This window comes from Manduca sexta, chromosome 10, assembly GCF_014839805.1.
Source record: "Manduca sexta isolate Smith_Timp_Sample1 chromosome 10, JHU_Msex_v1.0, whole genome shotgun sequence".
Taxonomy (NCBI): Eukaryota; Metazoa; Arthropoda; class Insecta; order Lepidoptera; family Sphingidae; genus Manduca; species Manduca sexta.
In genome coordinates this window covers 9,554,120-9,563,824 of record NC_051124.1, presented here as the reverse complement: position 1 = coordinate 9,563,824, position 9,705 = coordinate 9,554,120, and the positions used below count along the sequence as shown (strand labels likewise).

General features: G+C 32.4%; 1 protein-coding gene across 2 annotated transcripts in view; it reads left to right on the top strand.

Moving 5' to 3' along the window:
* Positions 1-767: 767 nt before the first annotated feature.
* The window catches only part of LOC115442708 (neuropeptide CCHamide-2 receptor), a 98,248-nt gene continuing 89,310 nt past the window's right edge, over positions 768-9,705 (top strand). For both annotated transcript variants that reach the window (XM_037437151.1, XM_037437152.1), the window contains exon 1: positions 768-1,054. The gene's annotated coding sequence lies outside the window, so the exon portion shown is untranslated. The remainder of the gene's footprint in view (positions 1,055-9,705) is intronic.

The following is a 9,705-nucleotide window of genomic DNA, read 5'->3' as shown; positions in this document are numbered from 1 at the left end:
AACACTAGTGTGCCGAACTATGTTAAAGAATACAAATAGAGTAAATATTAACTTTCTGAAAGACCTGAATTTATAATCAAACACAACAAAGAAGACCCTCTAAAAATACGTAAAATGTGTAGTCCTTTAAGCGTATTACTAGGTAAGTAGCATTTTGACCCAAACGTCGTAGCGTCAGGGGACTGCTAGAGAAATATTTTCATCCCCGGTCTCAGTTTGGTTTACCTGCATACCGAAACCATTGTTATAAAATACACTATATGTGCTGTAAATTGCTAAGGAGTTGGATGTCCCGCAGACTACAGGATGCTGCAGCATCAGTTCGAGGATGCCATGTCTTAAAATTACCACTGAAGTAGTATACCCAATTTCAAATCAATTGATCCTATGAAAATGTAATCTGATGATCTTCAAACCCCTAAATAGATGTTAAATTATAGCCAAGAACCATCTTGATCGCATCATCTTTTGCAACAAAAAGAAAAGCTTGTAAATCGATCCATGCGTTTGGGAGCTATAAAACCACAGAAATATACACTCTAAATATAGAACTTCTTTTTTCGTCGTTTAAAAAAGTTTTATTGGGACATAATAATTTAAAAGTAATTATTAAATAAAAAATTTCCAACTTAACTAAAATATGAAAAAAACTGTAATCCATCATAGCTAATTACACAAAACTGAAGGCGCGACGAAGAACCTTGCATCGTTCTCACCCCGTACTATCTTCTCGTACCATGCGCGTCCCCATTCTTTCCCGAGTCCCGAGTCGACTCCAGTCTAAACCGTGAGATTCGCCCGCGTGGCCGCCTGACGCTCTGCAACGCGTAACTTTCGACGATGCGAAATATTCTTTCGGTTTCGCGTTTCGTCAGTTACTAAATGCGTATGCGAATTTAACTTTTGTGTTTGCCAGTGGCAGTGAGACTTTATTGTAAAAATATTTATATTGTTTTTATGAAGTGCTGAAAGTTTGTTAGTTTTGTTTGATGTACGATGCGGATGTCGCGACGGATGCGGCGTGACGGAATATTTTAATTATTCACTGATACAGGTGAGTTTATTTTTTAAATGCGAATTTATTTAGTTCTATATATTAGGGTATTTATTTGTGGAATAATAGTTTCTAGTTTTTATTTAATAATATTAAGTTTAAATTATTTTTTAAGGTAATGTATATTAATATAGGATTTCAATTATTTTATATACAAAAAAATTATATGTTTTTAAGGTTTTATTTGATATTATAAGATAAAGATTTTTATCTTTTAAGTTATTGTCAGTGCAATTGGCAATTATGTTAGGTGGTAAATAAATACAATTGACTTTCAATTTCACCGAATGTCAAAAATAATATAAAAAAGTATCATAATAATTTTTGTTCTACTGACTATTCTACTTCTTTTGTCCCTTTAATTTATAAGTGCCTGGAAATATGGCCTCAACTTGTAAATTAACCTAAATAAAAAAAGAAAATCTGCATTCATCGTACATACACAAATATCTGCGCGATTTTCTCAAAAACGACCTAAAAAATTCGAAAGCATTTTCACTTATATAATTACATACTTTCAATAAGTTTCGTGCTATGCACTTGGCCTATATTTGAATCCGTTGGCATCTGGAACGGGCGAGGTGTAATGCAACAGCATATTTGCAGTACGTTTGATGATTCGCGTTATTATGGTAGATGATTAATGTATAATTCATATTATATAAGGCAGAGGCATCGTCCATAAAAATCCAATCAATCAAATTTGAATATGGAATGAAATATAAATTTGGATATGGTCGGTAAATCGTAAATGTATGGCCACTTATGTTTTTATTATTTTTATACATACTTTGGTGGACAAATAAGGATACTTCAAAAAGATTTATTGACTAATTGAAATAACCGGATTGACCTTGACAACATGAACCGAAAAAATAAAATATATTTATAAAATCTTTTAAGCTTGAAAATAGAAAGTTACGAATCATTAACTCCTTCTAAATGAGATGTTCGCTTTTTGTATGGGCGCCGGTTCTTTATTTCTAACAAATTCCAACCATTCTTAAAAGTTATTGGATATTAAAGTGGCGAAAATGTGGAGTTTAAAATAAAAAAATAATTTTAGACCCCTTTCTATTTATAAGAAAATTAAGAAAAAAATGTCGTGGCGGAATATCTCATAAAAATAACTTAATTGATTCGTCAAAAGGGGTGTAAAAGTTACTACGAAAAATTTTGTTCTATTTTCGACATAAAAAGGGAAAATGAAAATCCAATTTCTTGTGATTAGCTGGATCTTTTTTACGAAAATTCTGCCAATGTCAAGTTTGTGGTTATTTTCACACATTTTTTATTTTAATTTTACCTTCTTAAAGAACATAAACTAGATTTTTAACAAATTTAGTTTTTTGGGGTTACGTTCCAATGCAGCCACATTTAAATTTCGAAAGCGATTATTTTAAACGTAATATTGTTTAATAAAATTTTAAAAATCTTATAATTGGAGGTCTTTAAAATTAAATGGTTAATTTCAATAGGCTCATTTTTAGTTCTATCCAAAACAAAATTTATCTTGGTTAGATTAGCTGTCGAAAAAATGTTTTTGTACATGTCCTTTAAATGTAAAAAGAATATATTTTAATCCAATTACGATTTGAAACCGAGGAGGTTTTACTTTTTCAGCCAGTTAATCAACCGCCATGCCACGAAGGTAAAAGCCATAGATTCTCGTCTGATTGCTGCGATAATGTAGGCGGAATAGGCTGATAAAATATATTAACTTTTAATTACCAACAAAAATTATAGTTTGAATTTTAATTTGTTTAGTCATGAATGTATTAATTATGAATGTTATTTATGAATCTTAAAGTTATTTTTTAGGTTTTTTTATAAATGTCTTAAATAATTAATAATTTAAAATGTTCTAGATAAATACGAACATTTGGTCATGAATTGTGTGTGAAATTTTGTATTAACTGCGCAGTGATATCGTGGGAGATAATGCAATACTTCGCAACTAGCACTGGCAAATAAGTGGTATATAGTGTGTAAGTGACTAAAGAAGCCAAATTAAGATGGATACGTAAGATGGAAAATAATTAGACGCTTAGGTTTTGCTCTTCCCTGAAAAAGTTTTTTTTAGTCACTTACGTAGTATTTGCTATTTCCAGTTACGCGGTAGTTATTCCTGATGATATGCAACTATGGAATTAGTATGTACCAGTAGCTAATTGTTCATACAATCCGATTCCTACCGGCTTCCCTTAAGGTTTATTTTCGTTTGTGTTAGTTGTTACCTTCTGTTAAATTGTATGGCCGACTATTCATGACGTCATTTATGATTTAAGTAATGTTGTCATTTTGAGCACCATATACACCAAAATAAGTTTCTAGGTGATAAGGTCATTTATGATTTAACCAATATTGTAGTCATTTTGTGCAACTACAAAATACGTTGCTAGGTACAGTGACGCTTTTTAATATACCTAATATGTAAAATCACTCACAAAATATATTTGATATAGTAAGAGTAACCACTGGAAAATTTATCTTATTTAATGTCGAACGAAGTTCAAAGGAGACTTTTAAGATGACATAGGTCCACAAAATTTCATTAAGGTCCAAAGCTGTTTGAAGTGTTAGTAGCCTGACGCCTCTGCGACCTTTGTTACGAAAGTAACACGTGTACATTATTTAATCTGACGTCTATAATAACTAGTCTGTACCATATAGTTATACTGTGTAGTGTATATTAATGTTGTTAAAATCTGGGTTCGATACCGATAAATAAAAAAAAATGCACCATTTACGAATGCGAAAACACTTCTAATATCTACGTTAGATACAGGCCTCGCCTAGTTTGGGAAACCATGGTTATTGTATGTACCTATATTTAAGGCGATACCTCAAGGTCCATTTTCATACATTTTGTTTCGGCTTTAATCTGGGTAACTAAACAAGTATTGGCAAGTAAAGAATTTAAATTCACGTCTAGTTAGTGATTAGTTCTCGCAGTTGAAGAAAAATGTAAAAATAATTAATAATCATGGATATTTCTGCCTTTAAAATTTCGTCATATTAAATTTTAAAGGCCGAAATATCCATGATTATTAATTATTTTACGTTTTTCTTCAACTGCGAGAACTAATCACTAACTAGACGTGAATTTAAATTCTTTACTTGCCAATACTTGTTTAGTTACCCAGATTAAAGCCGAAACAAAATGTATGAAAATGGACCTTGAGGTATCGCCTTAATAAAGACTCTAGTGAAAATTAAATTGTGATATGTATGCTAGTAAATCAAATAAAAATATTCTAGAAACCTCTACGCCCGGAATACACTACCATACCATAGGATGAATTTAACATTAGTTATTTAACTATCCCTACCCAACCCTTTGTGGTAAAGGCATTAGATTGTTTTACTTCATAGCTTAATGGCAATAGCTAAGACCGCCTGTAAACAATAACACTTAGAACTTTTAATTACAAGCCCTGTAGCATTAGAGTGCTCTTCATCTGAGACATTAGAGGTTAAGTTATGATGCTTGGTAATTAGTCGGCAGCTCGGCAGAGATATACAATTCTGTACCCTATTCAGACGGATTCTCATTTACAAGAGCTTGAACATTTTCTATTATTTTCATAGTGTGTTCAGAATATGACAAAAACGATACGACTCTGTGTCGTTTTATTGTGATTGGTTGAGAGACTATCACGTGACTGACGCATTGGTCTATTGACCAATCACAAACATCAAAATTAAACGACAACGACTTACGTGTCGCGTTTTTTGGGACATTTTATAGCTGCATTGTCTGCTGCCAGGTTAACTTGTCATCATGTACAGGATATCTAAAGTTAAATTTAGCAGTCCTCAAAGATTTTTACACCAACCTATTGGCGGCCTACATCCAGATATTTCCTGCGATCTTGACCCGAATACGAGTTGAATATTGTCATTTAAAAAAGTAATGTCAACTAAAAACAGATAGCCTTTTCATTCATAATTCAGTAATCTTGCTACTGCGATTCATGTCGTCCATTAGGCAAGCAACTAGCTCGTCTCGTCATACAAAATAAATGTCTATTTTACATACATTTCCTACGATATTTGATGATAAAACAAACCATTTACAAACACAAGGAAATTTTAATGCCAATAAAAAACGCGATGTTGTTCGAAAACTCGTTACTTAAGTTTTATTATGCGTCGGATGTTATAAAGGCCGTTTATATTTAGATAAATAATTTGGAAGATCTGAACGATGTTGATAAAGCGGGGGAACTAACAAAAATAAATAGTTAATAAATATTGTACAAAGAACTGACGATTTACGGATGTTGCAAGAGTATAAGAAAAATAAATAAATAAAGATCAGTTTATTATTTAATTGTCTATACTTACTGAATATATGCTATTCAAAACAGTGCAATGGCGGCACAGTTTCTGACCGGGATTTTGAACTCTAAAAGGAACAACTTTGATAAAACTGATTACGTTGAAGATCAGAGTTGCCAAACGATTTTAATCCGTATACACAGCTTATAAAATATATATAATATGAGCAGTGTATTGCATACTGTCTCTCTTGTGGACACGGACCTCCTCTGCTACTGAAAGGGATTAGACCTAGTCCACCACACTGGCCTAGTTCGGATTGGCAGATTTTACATACCCTCAAAATTCTTTTAGAGAACTTCTCGGGTATGCACATTTCCTCACGATGTTTTCCTTCACCGTTAAAGCAAGCTATAATTCAAATAGTATTAACGTTAATACATCAGTGAGTCAGACGCATTTTTCATTAACAAGATTACTTTCCAGTATTATAATATGTATTAGAATACGATGGGACTGAGATACCACGTTTGGATAAAAGTCCTTAAGTAAAAATAAAACAAAAAAAAAAACGAAAACAAACATAACTTTAGAAAAGTTAGAAGTGTTTGCCTTTAGGTTTTTAACCTGCAGACATTCGTCTCGACAGTCCGAATCTATTCCCAACAAGGCTATCGCTTACGTTATAATCTTAATACATCGACACTCTTCTGCATTAGAGTATTATGTTAAGTAAATTGGTGGGTCTGGGATATAATACTATTGTGAGAGGATTATTGAATACTTGTACAAGTCTGTTTTCATGTTAATCACTTTTTTGTATTCAATTTTTTATAATTTTTTTATGTTTACGCGAATGCTTGAAAATATTTTATAAAATACATTATAATATATTATTAAAATAAAATATTTTTTGCAGATCATATTGCGATTTTTTTAAATTGTAATCTTCTTCCAACGTTACGAAGACTTTGCAGCCTTCATGGTCATGGGGAGAGAGGGACTGAGGTGTCGGTCGTCCGAAAAGTGAAAATAACATTCGCAAAAAATTACACAGTGATCAAAAACGTCGAAAAAGTAAAACCAGGATATTTGGCGAAAATATTATTTATTCATGTACGATTTAAAATTATCAGAGGTCAAAATGAGTAAGTTTTATATATTAACGCAAAGTCAAAATTACCCTTTATATTTCCAAAAAAACCTTTTAAGAACACCAGAACATAATAATCACCAGAATCATAATTAGCGCCCATGACATGCGGAAGCTATTAATAACTGATAACGATTTCCCTAGAAATGAGCTTAGCGTTGTCAAAGAAGCTTATTCAATTAATGAACACGGTTTTGGTAGAGCTTTTCCTGAATTACTTATCGCGTATGACGCAGTTTCAATCCTCTTAATGAAAGATACGCTAAACTGATGTGACGATGGATAAATGAGATAAAAATATTTATTCAATAACTTGTCCAGTTGACCTAGCTAGGAAAAGTAGTTTGTACTAATATAGAGCTGAAGATTTTATTTGAACGCGTGAATCTTAGAACTGGTAAATTGATTTTGAAAATGTTTACACCTATAGAATGATACGTTATTGCTGCGTGCTATAGGCTACATTTTAGACACACACATAAACACACATCACGCATTTATACTCGAAGGGGTATGCAGAATGCTTTTCGCCAAGTGTGTTCCGTCCCATGATGTGATAGGCGAGCCTATCGCTGTATCGGGCACAAATTCCAAACACTGGGATGGTATTAAATAGAAAAACCGGAATATCACTTTGCCTGACCCGGACTTCGAACCCAGGATCTCAGAGCGCTGCCGTATCGCGCATGCAGTACAACTACGCCATCGAGGCAGTCTAATATTTATCCCGGAAAAACTATCACGCACGGTGACGAGCGTAGTCTAATGCCAAGCAGTGGTTTATAATTCAGTCTTTTATGTCCCTTCTATTTACAGGCAGTTGTGACCCTTACTACTAGTTGTATTAAGCAAAATTACTCAAAAAATATACAAAATTTGAATTCCAAGTCTCTAATTTGTTAAAAGCGTCCACCCTAGCAAATTGGTCCTGTTTAAATCTATTTATTGACCCGTATGACATAGGCAGGGATAATTTTCTCTGACGGAATAATCCGCGAGTGCCAAATGTTTTAGACTTACATTTTATCAACGAGATTACCCGATAACTCTTGTTAGCCTTGTGCCTTAGTAAAATTAAAGAATTCAGAATTCGACACGTGTTTTATATATGAAAATATGTTAAAATAATGTTTTGATAATTATTACAAATATTTACCTTTATCCTACATGGTGGTATAAAATTGTCAAAGAGTTTCTTTTGATAATTATTACAAATAGCTATTTCCTTTATCTGTAATGTTATGAAATTGTCAAAGAGTTTCTGATGTATTCTGATACCAAGTTATCTCGTTCAGTCTAGACATTGTGGGTAAATCTAGAAATAAAATAGGATAAATCTAGACTGATGTAACACATACGTATGAGTGAAGGTCGTAGTATTGGTCACTTTTGTTGGAATTTCAATATTAAAGTACAAATAATTAATCTATATTATTCTATATTTATCATATTAGAAACCTTCGTGTTTAATATTTATCTATGTCATTTATGCAGTTTATGGTTGTAGGTTATTGTCACGTAAGCCTTTCAAGTGATTAACGAAAATATAAAATTTAAATATAATTTATTTAGTTTTTGTCTGTAACCTTATTTCCCATAACTTTTTGTGCCAGATTGTCACGACAAATACAAATAGAGACAAAAGTACTAGTCGGCAATAAAGTTGCGTTGATTGGCAAGTGATGGACATTCGTGACATCGGCAAAGGCAACACGCTCGACGAAGCCGAAGCTATACCGCTAGCAGGAATTTACTCTGTATCGAATACGTACATTAAACTATATAGTTAGTTATAGATCACATGGCAGGACCAAATTTTTGCACCAAGTTATTACCAATCACTACATAGTAAAAAACAAAGTCGCTTTCTCTGTCCCTACCTTTGTATGCTTAAATCTTTAAAACTACGCAACGGATTTTAATGCGGTTTTTTTTTAGATAGAGTGATTCAAGAGGAAGGTTTATATGTATAATAACATCCATTAAATAGTGGAGAAATATTGCACCCGTGCGAAGCCGGGGCGGGTCGCTATTGGTAATAAGTCGCTGTCTTATTTGAAATGTCCGTATGACAAGATGTCACAGCGTCCTTAGATTAATACAAAAATAATATATTTACACAAAATATGCTATTATTCGCATTAAAAACGTGCATATCATGATATGGATACATATGATGTGTTTTTCAATAGTTGTTTGACAATATACGCCATAAAACAAAATTTGCCTTGCCGATTATGATTTCCATATATTATATTATAATTATCTTTGATTATCATACATTTTAAGTTTATGGTTTCCATGGTTACGTGATTTATTATTCGAAGTTTAAACGCTCGCGATGTCCAAACAATGTGTTCAAACTGCCGTTAGTACCAAAAACGCTCACGAAGCGTTGTTCCAATTTCCATACAAAAAAATATTTAAATGTCATGACCATATTGCAAAAACCATAATAAATCTGATCTACAACTCTCAGAAGAAAGCCACTCTACTCGAATTACACAAATCCGATTTCTTAACACTTCTAAAAAAGTGGCTATTGACGGCTTCAAAAGATTTAATTTTCACTTTCAGTTCTCAAAGTAGCCTATCCTGTACATTCTAGACATTGCTTTAAATTTTCCACCACTTACGTTTAGACCTAGTTATTACCGGATTTACTGGACAATACGATCCATTAAGAAAGGGTTAAGCTATAATAGATTTGTTGATTCAACTAAGGATGAATTTTAAAACTAATTGCAATGTATTAAATTTTACACAAGTGTATTTATAAACCTCAATTGGTTTAGGTATTGGCTTTACATTAGGACTTACGTGTATTTTTTTATTTACAATTCAGTGTTTGTTGTCTTTAAGAACCAAAATAGTATACTAGACCGATGAGACGTGTGTTGTTCAAGCTGTGTGTAATATTATGACCCGTAATCTGTTTGCAAATATTCTCGTATTTATGAAAACACTTGGCGAAAAGTTGTTGTCCTGATTACACTTCTATGCCTTTGGTATAAAGGCGTCAAGTGTGATGTTAAATATTATAATTTTTGGCCAAATCTATTATTTCTTTATAATACTCTCTTACATACTGCTGTTTGGCGGCATAAAAATACAAAGCATTATAACTAATATCTTCTGCATAAGAAACTTTAAAATACTTATCATCGTCTTAAATGTCTGTACATATTTGAAAATAGAGCCAAAAACATACCAA